We start from the raw sequence: 17151 nt of genomic DNA, 5'->3' as shown, positions 1-17151 counted from the left end.
TGCTGACAAATTTCCTGATAAAATCCTTGACAAAACCCAACTGCAAAGATTTATAGGAAGTTTAAATTATGTTCTTGATTTTTGTCCTAATATCAACAGAATGTCAAAACCCTTACATGATCGCTTAAAAAAGAACCCTGTTGCATGGATGATGAGCATACTAAAGCTATTAAACTAATAAAGAATTCTGTTAAAAATATTCCACATTTATTTCTTGCAAATCCTGCACTACCTAAAATTATTGAAACTGATGCATCAGATTTAGGTTATGGAGGTATATTAAAACAAAAAGATAATAACAAAGAACAAATAGTACAATATGTTTCTGCTCATTGGAATGAATGTCAAAGAAATTACTCTAGTATTAAAAAAGAGATTCTTTCCATTGTATTATGCATTTCTAAATTTCAAAGTGATTTATTAAATCAAAAATTTTTACTTAGAATCGATTGCAAAGCTGCAAAACATGTTTTGGAAAAAGATGTTCAAAATATTACTTCAAAACAGATTTTTGCACGATGGCAAGCCATTTTAAGTGTTTTTAATTTTGATATTGAATTTATTAAAGGAGATACAAATTCTATCCCTGATTTTCTAACCAGGGAATTTCTTCAAAACAGATAATGCCGCCCAAGAAGAAAGACAAAGGAAAACCTGTTCTTAAAGACATTGAATCACATCCGACCTCCAAAGAACCCCAATCAACCCCCTCTAAAGAAAAATTACTTTCTTCTGCCATGCCCATCAAATCCTGGATTGAAATGGTTGAAGAACAAGAAGCCCAGTATAAAGCCATTACCTCTGAAGACCAAGTAAAAGAATGGATGAACTCCATTACAAAGTCTCCAGAGCTTATGCTCGCATTACAAAATATTTCCCAAACTAAAGCCCTTTCTCAAGTCTCTGAGAGAGAAAAACCTGATTTCTTTAAGAATGATTATGTTATAAAAACTGAAGAACGTGATATAACCCTTTCAAAGCCTTTTGAAACAATTAATTTGTTTTCAGAACAATCTTTAAAGAAATTAAAAGATAAAAATTTTAATTATGTTCACATCGGCTTAATACAATTTGGCATAAAACCCCTTACTAGCCAGTAAGAATTGGTTTTACTGCCCTTCAATTAAATCGAGACTTACGACCAAACACTACCAAGGCACACAGAGGTAACACTCACCACACAAACAATGTTCAACCAAAACACAAGTCTTTAAACACAAAGTCTCTATCCTATATTACACTATCCTCCCCCTGGCTCTGATACCAGTAAGGAAATATAGGATTGGCGTAAATTAGACTTCTATACTACTTAGTAAAGAATCGTCAAAAGAGATGAATCGACCATCTCTCAGTACGGCAAGAATGGAGGTATTAAGACCTTCTTTAGTAAGGGGTTTTATGTCGACTTGTATTAAGCCGATGTGAACATAATTAAAATTTTTATCTTTTAATTTCTTTAAAGATTATTCTGAAAACAAATTAATTGTTTCAAAAGGCTTTGAAAGGATTATATCATGTTCTTCAGTTTTTATAACATAATCATTCTTAAAGAAATCAAGCTTTTTTGTTTTGTAAATCATTTCTTTATTAACTTTTGGTAATTCCAAATTATCAATTGCTTTATTAAAATCTTATATAGAAGCATTTATAGAGGAGATACTGAAGGAGATACAAATTATCTTATTTCCTTATTGTCTGAGAGATGGTCGTCCTTACTGATACCAGTAAGGAAATAGGATCGAAGGATGGATGTAAATTTAGCAAAATTTATAAATTCGACTTCAATATTCAATTAATAATGAAGATGCTTACATTAATTGCTTGGATCCGAGAGCTTTACAGAACTTAATCTGCCTTTGTGACCAAATCTGACTTAGAACAGATCAATATCATGCACGTTCTGTTTTCCAGCCGATATACCAAAATAATATTAAAAATTTTCTTTAAGCAAGCTTAGCAACAGATCTAAAGGCTCATAGATAATACTAGATCTAGATCCCAGAAATAGTATTCTGAATGGATGGAGTGAGAAGAGAAAATACAACTAAGGACAGAGATCTGGTCTCTTTACCTTAGAGGAACGTAGCAGTTTTATGAAATTTAAAAACTTTAAATAAAATACAGAAATTTAAACATGCATTGAATTGAAGTTAAACTTTAAATAGATTAAATGAGAGATGCTTACATTAATTGCTTGGATCCGAGAGCTTTACAATGGAAATTGTTTATAGATTTTTGTAGAAAGGGAAAATTTCAAGACATGAATAGTTTTCCTTGATGTCTTGATCCTGATTTCCCAGAGAGAGAGAGAGAGAGAGATTTACAAAAAATTTCTGTAAGCCAAGTTCTGCCTAAAAAAAATTACATAGCTTTGAATTTAAACAACTGAAGCTTGAACTATGGTGAGTCTGTAGCTTCAACTGTAGCGAAACTATAGAGTCTTTATGAGGTTGTGGCTTCACATGCGAGGTTGGTGGAGCGGGTCCTTCTGCTCATGTAAGGGACAACATCTTCTTTATGATTTTTGTCTTCATGTGTAGCTGGAGGACAACATCATGAAAGGCAACAACAGCTTTGGAGAAATTCGAGAAGCTTCACATGGCTGGGACCTTTAGCTTTGGTAAAATGATTTTACTAAAGGAGGTGCTTTTGACTTTAAGGGGTGAAGCAAAAGTTGGGTGAAGAGACATGTGCGCTCTCACTTGTGTCCAAGGGACACCCAAAAACCAAAAGATAAATACAAAAGGAAAAATCAATTGATAATTACAAGGAAATAAGACAACAAGGAAATAAGACAATCTTTACTCTTTTTTTTTTTTACAAAGCTTTAATGCTTTAAAGGAGAAAATATTCTGAAGCAGTCATCTTCGTTTTCATCTCTGAGGGAAATGAACGGCTCAGCTTCTCCAGAGGAGCTTGATGAAGAACTTACAACGGATGGCTCAGATCTTGTAGCAAGAAGTTGCTACATAACTTTGAAATACTCATCCTCGGTTTTGGCACTGGCCAACAGGGATTGGGCTTTGGCCCTTTCGGCGAGGAAAGTACTTTGGGCTTTAGTTACGTCTTTACTTGGGGCAAGGAGGCCTCTTGAAGAAAGCCAGGATTGGATCGTGGCTTCAGACAATTTTGACTGTTCGTCAAATTTAGACCACCATTTGACTTTGAAGGTTCTTTGTAGGACTAGTTGGGTGTCTATGGTGTGGTATTGGAAATTCCACATCCAAACCCAGGGAAGGAAAAAGTTTGTACAGAAACAGAGAAAAGGAGGAAACCTCTTCTCAGACTCAGAAGGAACATAATGGGCTTTAAAAAGATTTAAATATTTGATGGCATTTGGGGTTAAAATTTCTAGGCTTGGCCCAAAGTAGTTCCACCAAATTTGGAACCAGTTTGGAAGGCTTTGGACGGTTATTTTTGAATTAAAGAAAAATAACCAAGAGTGAGATCTTTTGGGGTTTTGGATAAAAAAGGTGTTAAACCAGGGCTGTTGATAATCCCAGTAGGAGAAAGATGGGCAATGGTTTAAACGTCTTTGGAAATTGGCGGGAAAAGTTTTTGGCTTGTGGAGTTGGTCACCCCACTGATTTGGGCTTAAGACTTTAAGAATGGTAGCTGTGGAATAGGCTGGCTCAGAATGAGCTTCACTAAGGAAGAAATGCTTAAACTTTACTGACTCAGTGAACTCAAGAATGCTTTGGTAGAAAGACTGGGGTATTGATAAATTCCATGGTTTGAAAAACCAGCCTTTCGGGAAAATCTTTGAAATTGCTTGAAATAGATCAGAATGATAAAACCCATCCTCCATTGATAAAACATTTTGTTGATAGGCTTTATTAAACCAATCCGAGGATTTTTGTGAAAGCTTTGATTGAGAAATAACAATTTGTGAAAAAGAGCTTTCACATAAAACAATTTCTTTAGAGGAAGAAGGTTTTGATAATGCTTTAGAAATAGGTTTTTCTTTCTCAGAGACTTGAGAAAGGGCTTTAGTTTGGGAAATATTTTGTAATACGAGCATAAGCTCTGGAGAATTTGTAATGGAGTTCATCCATTCTTTTACTTGGTCTTCGGAGGTAATGGCTTTATACTGGGCTTCTTGTTCTTCAACCATTTCAATCCAGGATTTGATGGGCATGGCAGAAGAAAGTAATTTTTCTTTAGAGGGGGTTGATTGGGGTTCTTTGGAGGTCGGATGTGATTCAATGTCTTTAAGAACAGCTTTTCCTTTGTCTTTCTTCTTGGGCGGTGTTGTGCAAATTTTAATGTACTCGCAAGCGCACGAATCTATTGTAGTATAGATCTATGGTGACGAGTGTCGATCCCACGAGGAGGTGGATTTTAATTGTGTAGAATTAATTTTGTAAATGGGTGATTGGATTTATGGTGGAAATGATTTGGAATATGCTAAAACTTAAATTAAAATGGCGAGGATAAATTCTAAAATTGGTATTGAAATGGCGAGAATAAATTGACGAGAATTAGATTGAAATGACGTACTTGGGTATCTGGATCCGTATCAACATGCATCATGGGCTAAATAATCCGTATTAATGCCAATTAAATCATGAGGGGGGAATCCACACCTCATGAACCACGCTCTAATCAATATGGTGCTAAGGGCTTATCGTGCCAAATAATAATAACCTTGTACTAGAGGGCCGGTGAAACCAAGGCGGTACCAGACAAGATTAGTATTATTTGTCGACGAGAAGTCAAAACATCCACAAAAATTAGAGGGGAAGAGAAAGTAAATTTACCAAATTAAGCCCATGACACATGTTGAGACTTCACCTTCAACCCAAGCTTGAAAGAAAATTAGCCACTCATAATTGAACTAGGGGCAAAATGGGAATTTATTAAAATATGAAGAAAATACAAGATGGAGAAGGAATTACAGAAAATGGATCCCAAAAATGGATTCAGAGATATCAAATTAGGGGGGAGAGGCCCCCTTTTTATAGATACATGGAGTAAATCATGGCCATCGGATTAAAAACAGTTTGGACGCTCAGGATTGCGCAACGTCATCAGTCAACAGTCCACGGTTTGACCACGCGGATGAACAGTAACACGGTTTGACCCGACTTTGAATAGTAACGCGGTTTGACCCGGATGAACAGTAACGCAGTTTGGTTGAAAATAATCCTGTATGATGTATGCACCGTACGCGAGATTTTTCGTCCACTGATATGCTTCCACGTCACCATCAACAGTACATAAGAATTTTAGTCCAACAGGATCGTGACACCTCATCAGTCAATGCCACATCATCGGTCAATGCCACGTCATCGATCCGTCTATGTGAACAGTGCCGTGAACAGTAACGTATACAGTCCCGTATACGTGAATAGTACCGTACATGTGAATAGTGTCATTTTTCCTTTTATGCTCCTCCCAAGGTTTTCGACCGTCCTGAGTTCAAAAGTGATGTCCGTTTTGCCGTCTGATCTCTCCTTTATCATGAAATGACTATAATGCCCCTAAAATACATAAATTACTTAATTAAAATAAAACACACGTAATTAAATCACAAGAATGTTAAATACATAAAAGTAAGGGTTGTTAGTAAGACTTGAAATGTAAAATGACGGTTTTCTCCTTTATAAATATGCATTTTCTAACACTCAACACACCCCCCAACCAGCTTATTGCTAGTCCCTAGCAAATAAAGCGAAAACAAAATTCAAATTCAAAATGATTTTTTTTTTTTTTTTTAGAAACACTTGTGTTTATTCAATCAGATTAATGATAGCAATCAAATAAAAGTATAAGCATTATCTCCAGTCTAAAGTAACATCACACCCACATCAACCATCCACATGAATTAGCCCAGTAGACTTTGTTATAGTTACTTTCAAGAATGACATGTCAAACCCCAAAATCTCACTGGAAGTAGTGACACTCTCACAAATAAATTAAACCCAATAAAAATAGTCACTCCAATGAATGGTAATTGAGAGAGAAAATAATAAAGAAGTGATATCACATGCTCTCACCAAGATGAAATAAATATGCCCTCAGCTTAGAAATAATACGATCTCAAGTCAAATAAAATGTTAGTCAACCCACTTTATTTATCTTTTTTTTTTTAATTATGCATCACTACATCTTTTTAGCCCATATAACTAGTTTCTACTTCAGATTATAGTTCCCTAAAATCAGGAAGGACTTTTATTAGGATGTAACGTAAGCTAGGGACATGGTTAACAAAGAAAGGAAATAAGGAAAACAAAGTGTATGTTTGAGAAAAATGCAAAGAATTTTTTTATTATTTTTTTTATTTTTTGGAAGTTGCAAGGTGGATTTCACCTATTATTGTTATTTTTATTTTTTTTGAAACAACAACTTTTGTTTTGTTGTTTTTTTTTTTTTGCTTTTTTTTTTTTGGTATAACTTCACTGAACAACATAATTATTTACATTTTCTCAAACATAAATAGGTGATGGAACTTATAAGATATCGGATAATACTCCAAATCGGAGTGGGTCAAGATAATAAGTTGACAAAGAAAATGTTTTTTTTTTTTTTTTTTTTAAAGGCTCAAAAGAGTTAACTATGGATATTTAATAAAAGGGATGGCTAGAAAGGCTCAAACGGATCAAAGATGGCCTTTCCATCGTCTTTTAGGGCTCTAAATAACCTTCCATATCTACTAGTTAGATGGGCCTCCAAATGTAGCAACACACTTTTTTTTTCTTTTTTTTATTAAGGGTTAACTCAAAAGAAATCTAGAGATCGTGTATACAATAATAAACTGTTAAGCTGTATAAAGAATGGGCAAAAGGGTTACTCTCCAAGAAAAATGCTAGGCTCAAAAACTCACTTGATACTTATTATGACATGTTCATTCCTTCAAGCAACGCATATTTGTCTCCGACATCAACATGTAGAGTAGCAAACATAGCGTAACATCACTTAAGACCAAAGATAATACAAATACTAAAATTTAAAATTAATCATGTCATCCAATGTTAAAACAAATCACACAATTTTTTTTTTTAAACAACATTCTACCCCCCAACCTATTCTAAACATGAAAGGAAAATATGCATGCAGAAATGTGAAAATGATGCATAAAAACTAATTAGAAAAGTTACACGTAAAATGATAGAAAACGAAAATAATTTTTTATTTTTATTTTTTAAAGAAGATGCGTTTCTAGAGGAACTACACTCCATATTCAGCCATCTTCGACTCAAAAGTTGGAAAATGTATATTGATAGAGGAGAAATTAAAAAGAAGAAAAATAAACATAAACATATAATAAAGAAAAAAAAATGTCTGAAATTTTTATTTTGTTTTTTTAGTTTTTTAATTTTTTTTTTTTTACGATGAAGATGCGTTTCTAGAGTCACTACACTCCATATTCAGCCATCTTCGACACAAAAAGTTAGCAACAGTTAGTTTCTACAACAAAAATTAGTAAAAACTTAACCAAAATTCCACAATTGTCGACTATTCCCTCCCCCCAACCAGAACGAAACATTGTCCTCAATGTTTCAAAGGAAAGAAGTAGAGTTTAGAAGACATCACCTGGGTGGTGCAACACAGAAAATAATATTTACAAGCGGAGAGTTAAATCTAATTTGTACTTCTTACTGCGGCTACTGTTACCATCATTATTTGGGCGCTCCAACACAAAGGTCCAGGGGTCTGGCTCCGGTTTATAAGCTTGTAACAGATCAAGTAGCTCATTAGCAGTGTGAGCACAAATAAAGAGTTTTTTCATATTAGCGGGAATGAAATAGTTTTTTATTGCATGGTTAAGAAATGCGATAAAGCCATCATAAAAGTTATTGACATTTAACAAACCGATGGGTTTTTGGTGGATGTGCAGATGGGCCCAAGATGCTAGCGTGATAAGTGCCTCTAGTGTTGCAAGATCTCCTGGAAGGAAAATAAAAGCATCAGCATGATTAAGCATTTCAGTTATTCTTTCTTGCATACCTGAGACGACTAACTCTTCTCCAGTTGATGAGTCAGACGAACTGTCCAATGGTTTTAAGACTCTTGGGATGATTCCTAACACTTGACTTCCTCTGATAAAAGCTGCTTCTGAGACCATTTTTGATAACCCTCGATTACCTCCTCCATACACCAAGTGTAATTTTCTCGCTGCTATGCTTCGACCAAGATCTATGGCTGCCTCAACGAACTCTTTATGTTTGCCATATGTAAATCCAGAAAGCACACAAATGTTCTTGAATTGTCTATTGGGAGTAGCTGACATTGTGATACTTCTCAAAAACAATTTGTGAGTGCTTGACAAAAAAGAAATCACATTTAAGAATCTTGGTGATAGTGGGTCATGGTTGTGTATGAGGTAATATGTCAGTGTCAAATAACGCGTAAAGCACGTGGCTCGCAAGTCAAAAAGAAAACAGTAAAAAGGAAAAAGCAAACAGTAATAAAATTATTAAAGACAATAATGCAAACAATAAGACAATAGTGAAATAAAATAACAATAAAGTAAAAGGATATTTACAGGTAGTTGCGACTGTGGCTCACATCTTCCTCTGGTTTTACGTCCAGAAACGGCTTGAACGCCCTCTATGGGTCGAGGATAGGCTTCCTATCCAGCTTTCTTATAAACTGGCAAACAGGGTCGTTTATAGTCAGATTCCCAAGACTATATCGTGCATGCTCTTTCTGGAATAATGGCCATAACTGGAGAATCGCTCCTTGCACATATCCACTGGGATGCGTTTCAAGAGACAAAAGGATATCATCCAATGACTCCTTATTCAAGCCATCCCTAATGAATTGAATCTTATCTTCCCTGTTATCAGACACCATTCCTAAAGAACATGGGTTTTTATTGCAACTCATTCTGGCACACTTATGACAAGCAACAGAAATTCTTCGAGCTCGTCGTTTTCTTGCATAATTTCCTTTACCACAACCAGGCATGAATGCAATAAATTTTGGAGGTAACTCACCTGCCGATTGTACTTTAGCCTCGATTAACCAACGGATGTCAGCAGGTATGTTATTCCTCATGAGTAATCGCATGCGTTCGGACCGAGCTTTATAGATCGTAAGGAGGGCATTCTGAGGAAGTGAAGGGAATCGCTTGTGAAGCTTCGCTAGAATCTCGTTTCTGTCCATACCTTCGCCTTAGAATATCAGTTATTATGGGAAACTGAAGTAACCAACTTGATTGTCACGGAGTACCGTTATCCGCCACTTCACCGGGGTAACAAACTAAAGCACACAAACAGAAAAACAAATTAAAACACACAAAGAAAATTAAAATCGTCCTCTTATTAAATTTACCTCAAGCTCCAACTGGATGTCGTAAACACTTCTCTCAATGTCTCGGAGTTGGCGTTCTAAACCCTCAACATAGGCTACTAACTCTGGTTGTTGTAGAGCCCAAATGCGTTGTGTTTTACAAAATTGAATCTGCCTTTTGAGATGAGTTTTGACACGTTGAAGTGGTTTAAGAATGTTCAGGAGGAACGGTCTAAGTATGAGACTCATGATTAAAAATGATAAGAGAAAACTTAATGGTAAAATAAACACACTTATGCAAAAACAATTTCAATTAGCAAAAGAATAATAATAAAAAGAAAGAAAGAAAAATCAAATCAACGAAAAGAAAAAAAATCAATTCAAATCTGGTGGGTCACTCAAATTTATTTCGGTGTCTTCGTCATGTGGTTGGTACTCTAGATATGGCTTTAATCTTTGACCATTAACTTTAAACGTGACACCGTTCTTTGGGTCCTTAATTTCAATTGCCCCATGTGGAAAAACAGTATGAACAATAAAGGGACCAGACCAACAAGAGCGTAACTTACCTGGGAATAGGTGCAAGCGAGAATTGAACAAAAGCACTTTCTGACCTGGAGTAAACGATTTTCTCATAATTTGCTTATCATGGAAGACTTTCATTCGTTGCTTGTAAATCTTGGCATTTTTGTATGCATCATTGCGAATTTCTTCAAGTTCTGCCAGCTGTAATCTTCTTTCTGAGCTGGCTTGCTGCATGTCAAAATTGAATTTCTTGATAGCCTAATATGCACGATGCTCGAGTTCCACAGGTAGGTGGCAAGCTTTTCCATATACTAGCCTGTAGGGTGACATCCCAATCGGGGTCTTGAAAGCCGTTCTATATGCCCATAAGGCATCATCAAGTCTTAATGACCAATCTTTTCTGTCTGGCTTCACCGTCTTTTCTAATATGTGCTTTATTTCTCGATTGGAAATCTCAACTTGGCCACTGGTTTGCGGATGATACGGGGTCGCCACTTTGTGTGTGATTGAATACTTTGTCAAAAGAGCTTTGAATGCTTTGTTACAAAAGTGGGCACCACCATCACTGATTATTGCTCGAGGGAATCCAAAGCGTGAAACAATGTTGCTTTTTAAAAATGCTATCACCACCTTGTGATCATTGGTCCTACATGGAATAGCTTCTACCCATTTTGATACATAGTCAACAGCAATCAATATGTATTGATGACCAAAAGACGGGGGAAAGGGTCCCATGAAGTCGATACCCCATACGTCAAAAATCTCAACCACTAAAATTGGATTTAGTGGCATCATGTTCCTTCGCGTAATGCTCCCCATTCGTTGACACCTATCACATGAAGAACAGAAAGTGTAAGCATCTCGAAATATAGTTGGCCAATAAAAACCACATTGTAAAACTTTAGTCGCGGTTTTCTTAGCACTGAAATGGCCTCCACAAGCTTGTTCATGGCAGAATGAAAGGATATTCTGAATTTCACTTTCTGGGACACATCGTCTAACAATTTGGTCTGCACAATACTTGAACAAATACGGGTCATCCCAAAAGAAATTCTTTATCTCTGCAAAGAATTTAGCCTTATCTTGCTTGGTCCAATGCTCTGGAAGTTTAACTGTAACAAGATAATTAACTATATCAGCATACTAAGGTAATACTTCCACACTCATTAATTGTTCATCTGGAAATGACTCATTTAATGGTAATTGTTCTATAATTGTGTCAAAATGGAGACGAGAGAGATGGTCCGCCACAACATTTTCTGTCCCTTTCTTATCTTTGAATTCCAAGTCAAATTCCTGCAAAAGTAACACCCAACGAAATAGTCTGGCTTTTGCATCTTTCTTTGTGAGAAGATATTTAAGAGCAGCATGATCCGTGAATATAATTATTTTACAACCAATGAGATATGATCGAAATTTTTCCAATGCAAACACTACTGCTAGCATTTCTTTTTCAGTAGTTGAATAGTTCAACTGTGCATCATTTAATGTCATACTAGCATAGTAAATAACGTGGGGAATTCGATCAACTCTTTGTCCTAATACTGCTCCTACTGCATAATCAGATGCATCACACATTAGCTCAAATGGTAAGCTCCAGTTTGGGGCCTGAATGATGGGTGATGATGTCAACAACTGTTTTAATTTTTCAAACGCCATAAGACATGAATCATTAAAGATAAAAGGTACATCCTTAGCAAGTAGATTGCATAAGGGTCTAGAAACTTTGCTAAAATCTTTAATGAAACGTCTATAAAAACCAGCATGCCCAAGGAAAGATCTTACTTCTCTGATTGTTTTAGGTGGAGGAAGATTAGAAATGAGATCCACCTTGGCTTTGTCAACCTCAATACCTTTGCTCGAAATGATGTGACCGAGAACAATACCTTGTTTTACCATAAAATGGCATTTCTCCCAATTTAAGATCAAGTTCTTCTCAATACATCTCTGCAGAACTAGTGTTAGATGATGTAAACATTGATCAAACGAGTCACCAAAGACAGAAAAGTCATCCATAAAGATTTCAAGGAATCGTTCAACCATATCAGAAAAAATGCTCAACATGCATCGTTGAAATGTAGCAGGTGCATTACATAATCCAAATGGCATTCTCCTATATGCAAATGTGCCAAAAGGGCAAGTGAAAGTAGTTTTCTCTTGATCTTTTGGTGCTATGGGAATCTGATTATATCCTGAGTAGCCATCTAGAAAGCAATAAAATTCATGGCCTGCTAATCTATCAAGCATTTGATCAATAAATGGTAAAGGAAAATGGTCTTTACGTGTGACAGAATTCAACTTTCTATAATCAATGCATACACGCCATCTTGTAGTCACTCTAGTGGGTATCAATTCATTATCAGCATTCGTAACTACTGTAACTCCTGACTTTTTGGGGACAACTTGTACAGGACTGACCCATGAACTATCAGAAATGGGGTAAATGATACCTGCATCTAATAGCTTAAGGACTTCAGTTCTAACAACTTCTTTCATATTAGGATTTAACCGACGTTGCATTTCCCTAGTAGATTTAGCATTTTCATCAAGGTGAATGTAATGCATGCAGTCTACTGGGTTTATACCTTTAATGTCTGCTATGATCCATCCTAATGCTCCTTTGTGCTCTTTTAAAACATCCAACAACTTACCTTTTTGTTCGTCATTTAGGGATGATGAGATGATTACCGGCAGAGTACTTTCTTCTCCCAAAAATGCATATTCCAATGTGTTGGGCAATGGTTTGAGCTCGAGTTTCGGTGGTGATTCTGACGATGGAATGAGTTGCTTCTCTGATGGTGCTAGTTGCTCAACTCTTGACTTCCATTTATTAGTGTCCATAGATGGTGCTGAGTCAAGCAGGGCATTGACCTCATCGACCGATCTGTCAATATCAAAATCCAAACCAAAGTGAGTTAAACATGTTTGTAAAGGATCACTAAGGTTTGAAACAAAAGTATCATCAACTAATGCTTCAATTAAATCCACATCAACAATTCCATCATCTGCACTGTGAGGTTGTTTGGCAATGTTGAAAATGTTTAGCTCCATAGTCATGTTGCCGAAGGACAACTGCATATTTCCAGTCCTGCATTGAATGTGAGCATCTGCAGTTGCCAAGAAAGGTCGGCCTAGAATAATGGGGATGTGCTTCCTTGAATCCTGTATTGGTTGAGTGTCAATTACAATAAAATCAACAGGAAAATAAAACTTGTCTACCTGGATAAGCACGTCCTCCACAATACCACGAGGTATTTTCGTGGACCGATCTGCAAGCTGTAACACCACTGGAGTTGGGTGTAATTCTCCAAGTCCAAGTTTCACAAATACTGAATAAGGCAACAAATTTACACTAGCTCCTAAATCCAACAAAGCATTCTCAATTGTGTGGTTCCCTATACTACATGAGATAGTGGGGGAGCCTGGGTCTTTGCATTTTAAAGGAATTTTATGTTGGAGTATAGAACTAACGTTTTCTGTTAAAAATGCCTTCTTTTGAACATGCATGTTTCTCTTTTTAGTACAAAGGTCTTTAAGAAACTTGGCATAAGATGGAACTTGCTTAATAGCATCAAGCAAAGGGATGTTAACACTTACCTGTTTGAAGATTTCGAGAATCTCACCTGTGGATTTTCCCTTCTTGCCTTTAGCTAACCTCTGGGGGAATGGAGCTTTGGGAACGTATTCTCGTGGGTTGGTTTCTTCTTTCTCCTCCGGTGATGAGTCATCAACACTCACAGGTACAATTTGATTTTCTTTTATTACTGGCATCTCCACTTTGTTGTCGACTTCTTTTCCTTTTCGTAAGGTCATGACTGCTTTGACCTCTCCATGCTGCTGTGGTGAACTGGTACTTGCTTCATGCACTCCTTTAGGATTAGGTACTGGTTGACTTGGAAACTTGCCTTTCTCAACAGTCATTGCCAAGGTCTGAACTGAAGAAGCAAGTTGTCCCACCATCTTTTCTAGGCTTGAAACTGATTGAGCTTGTGAGTTGAAACCTGCTCTCAACTCATTTCGTAGTCCATCAATGGTGCGGTTTTGTTGCTCAATCGTGGAGTGAGTAAGATTCTTGAGATTCTGGAATGAATCCTCCCATGGTCTGGGTTGAGAGAAATTCTGATTCTGATTGTATGGTCTAAATGGTGGCTGAGAGGCTTGAGGAACTTGAGGAATTTGTTGCATTGGTGGAGCTGGAGCTGCTGGTCCATTCTGTTGGAATCCTTGAGACCATGAAAAATTGGGGTGGTCTCTCCATCCAGGATTATATGTGTTGGAGTATGGGTTGTAATTTGATGGCTTTCTCATTACACCTATGGCATTGGCTTGATCTGAGTATGAGTCATGGTCATGTGGTTCTGTTGATTTAGCAGTCGATAACGATGCTATTTGTCGAGCAAGACCTTCAACCATCTCCTTGACTTCTTTGATTCCCGAAGTTGACTCGCCAATTTGAACCTCATTTACTCCTTTAATTCTTCTAGTATTCCTGAGTGATCGACTCCGTTGTTGGGAATTATCCGCTTGTCGCTGGAAGAATTCCCAAATTTCTGATGCACTTTTTGACATTAGCTCTCCTCCACTTGTTGCCATTAGCCATTCTTGCACATTTGGTAGTAATCCCTCCAAAAAGTATTGACATTGGTGCCATTTCTCGTACCCATGATGTGGACACTTCAAGAGTAGCCCATTGAATCGCTCCCATGTTTCGAAAAATTGCTCGTCCTCTCTCTGGGTAAACTCCGAGATTTCCCTGCGAATAGCATTGGTTTTATGCACTGGGAAATATTTATTCAAAAATTTAGTTACCATTTGTTCCCATGATGAAATGCTATTGGCAGGCAATGTATTAAGCCATGAACGAGCTCTATCCTTTAAAGAAAATGGGAATAATCTAAGCTTTACATCATCATCTGAAAAATTTTCGTATTTAAAAGTTTGACAAATAGCATGAAAATCATTCAGATGATTATATGGATCCTCATTTTCTAGGCCATAAAATGTGGGGAGACAATTTAGCACACTAGGTTTTAATTCAAAACTCCTAGCAGCTACATTTGGGTATCTTATGCATGATGTGCTCAAATTAGCTAAGGGACTAAAATAGTCCTTAAATGGCCTCTCTTGTGGTGCTTGTAAATCCATTCCAAATTTATTTTTAATGTGCTTTTGTGTGCGAAGTGTTTTTTCTAGTTCAAGATCTATAGGTTCAAGATTAGGTAATAATGACCTACGACCATGCATGCAAAATAAATAAAATAAAAATAAAGATGCAAACAGAACAAAAAATAAAGATGGGAACAAAACAAATAAAAATAAAGAAGAGGGAGAAATTACGATACTAACCTTATTACGCTATTACAACATTTCTATAAAAATACACAAAAATAAATACGTGAAAGAAATTAACTAAAAATTAAATTAATAAGATAAATAAAAAAAATTACAAAGAAAAATAAATGGAAAATTAAATTACAGAATTTTAAAGAAGAGAAAAAGAAAAGAAATACTAACCTTTAAATGTAGATTCACTTTTTTTTTCTTTTTTTTAATTTAATAAAAAAATACAAGAAAACAAATAAAAGAAATTATTCAAAAAAATTAATTCTATGAATTAAAATTACTTACCTCCCCGGCAACGGCGCCAAAAACTTGTTGTGCAAATTTTAATGTACTCGCAAGCGCACGAATCTATTGTAGTATAGATCTATGGTGACGAGTGTCGATCCCACGAGGAGGTGGATTTTAATTGTGTAGAATTAATTTTGTAAATGGGTGATTGGATTTATGGTGGAAATGATTTGGAATATGCTAAAACTTAAATTAAAATGGCGAGGATAAATTCTAAAATTGGTATTGAAATGGCGAGAATAAATTGACGAGAATTAGATTGAAATGACGTACTTGGGTATCTGGATCCGTATCAACATGCATCATGGGCTAAATAATCCGTATTAATGCCAATTAAATCATGAGGGGGGAATCCACACCTCATGAACCACGCTCTAATCAATATGGTGCTAAGGGCTTATCGTGCCAAATAATAATAACCTTGTACTAGAGGGCCGGTGAAACCAAGGCGGTACCAGACAAGATTAGTATTATTTGTCGACGAGAAGTCAAAACATCCACAAAAATTAGAGGGGAAGAGAAAGTAAATTTACCAAATTAAGCCCATGACACATGTTGAGACTTCACCTTCAACCCAAGCTTGAAAGAAAATTAGCCACTCATAATTGAACTAGGGGCAAAATGGGAATTTATTAAAATACGAAGAAAATACAAGATGGAGAAGGAATTACAGAAAATGGATCCCAAAAATGGATTCAGAGATATCAAATTAGGGGGGAGAGGCCCCCTTTTTATAGATACATGGAGTAAATCATGGCCATCGGATTAAAAACAGTTTGGACGCTCAGGATTGCGCCACGTCATCAGTCAACAGTCCACGGTTTGACCACACGGATGAACAGTAACACGGTTTGACCCGACTTTGAATAGTAACGCGGTTTGACCCGGATGAACAGTAACGCGGTTTGGTTGAAAATAATCCTGTGTGATGTATGCACCGTACGCGAGATTTTTCGTCCACTGATATGCTGCCACGTCACCATCAACAGTACATAAGAATTTTAGTCCAACAGGATCGTGACACCTCATCAGTCAATGCCACATCATCGGTCAATGCCACGTCATCGATCCGTCTATGTGAACAGTGCCGTGAACAGTAACGTATACAGTCCCGTATACGTGAATAGTACCGTACATGTGAATAGTGTCATTTTTCCTTTTATGCTCCTCCTAAGGTTTTCGACCGTCCTGAGTTCAAAAGTGATGTCCGTTTTGCCGTCTGATCTCTCCTTTATCATGAAATGACTATAATGCCCCTAAAATACATAAATTACTTAATTAAAATAAAACACACGTAATTAAATCACAAGAATGTTAAATACATAAAAGTAAGGGTTGTTAGTAAGACTTGAAATGTAAAATGACGGTTTTCTCCTTTATAAATATGCATTTTCTAACACTCAACAGGCGGCATTATCTATTTTGAAGAAATTCTCTGGCTAGAAAATCAGGGATAGAATTTGTATCTCCTTTAATAAATTCAATATCAAAATAAAAAACACTTAAAATGGCTTGCTATCGTGCAAAAATATGTTTTGAAGCAATATTTTGAACATCTTTTCCAAAACATGTTTTGCAGCTTTGCAATCGATTCTAAGTAAAAAATATTTATTTAATAAATCACTTTCAAATTTAGAAATGCATAATACAATGGAAAGAATCTCTTTTTTAATAGTAGAGTAATTTTTTTGACATTTATTCCAATGAGCAGAAACATACTGTACTATTTGTTCTTTATTATTATCTTTTTGTTTTAAT

At 36.1% G+C, this 17151-nt stretch overlaps 1 non-coding gene across 1 annotated transcript; it reads left to right on the top strand.

Annotated features, from left to right (window-relative positions):
* Positions 1-14419: 14419 nt before the first annotated feature.
* Positions 14420-14523, top strand: LOC112098674. Its single transcript, XR_002905784.1, has one exon. It is a non-coding gene; the product is annotated as a small nucleolar RNA R71 (small nucleolar RNA).
* Positions 14524-17151: the final 2628 nt, after the last annotated feature.

The sequence above is a fragment of the Citrus clementina genome, unplaced genomic scaffold (genome assembly GCF_000493195.1).
Source record: "Citrus clementina cultivar Clemenules unplaced genomic scaffold, Citrus_clementina_v1.0 scaffold_5, whole genome shotgun sequence".
In the NCBI taxonomy this organism is placed as follows: Eukaryota; Viridiplantae; Streptophyta; class Magnoliopsida; order Sapindales; family Rutaceae; genus Citrus; species Citrus x clementina.
This window is presented reverse-complemented; position numbering and strand designations above follow the sequence as displayed.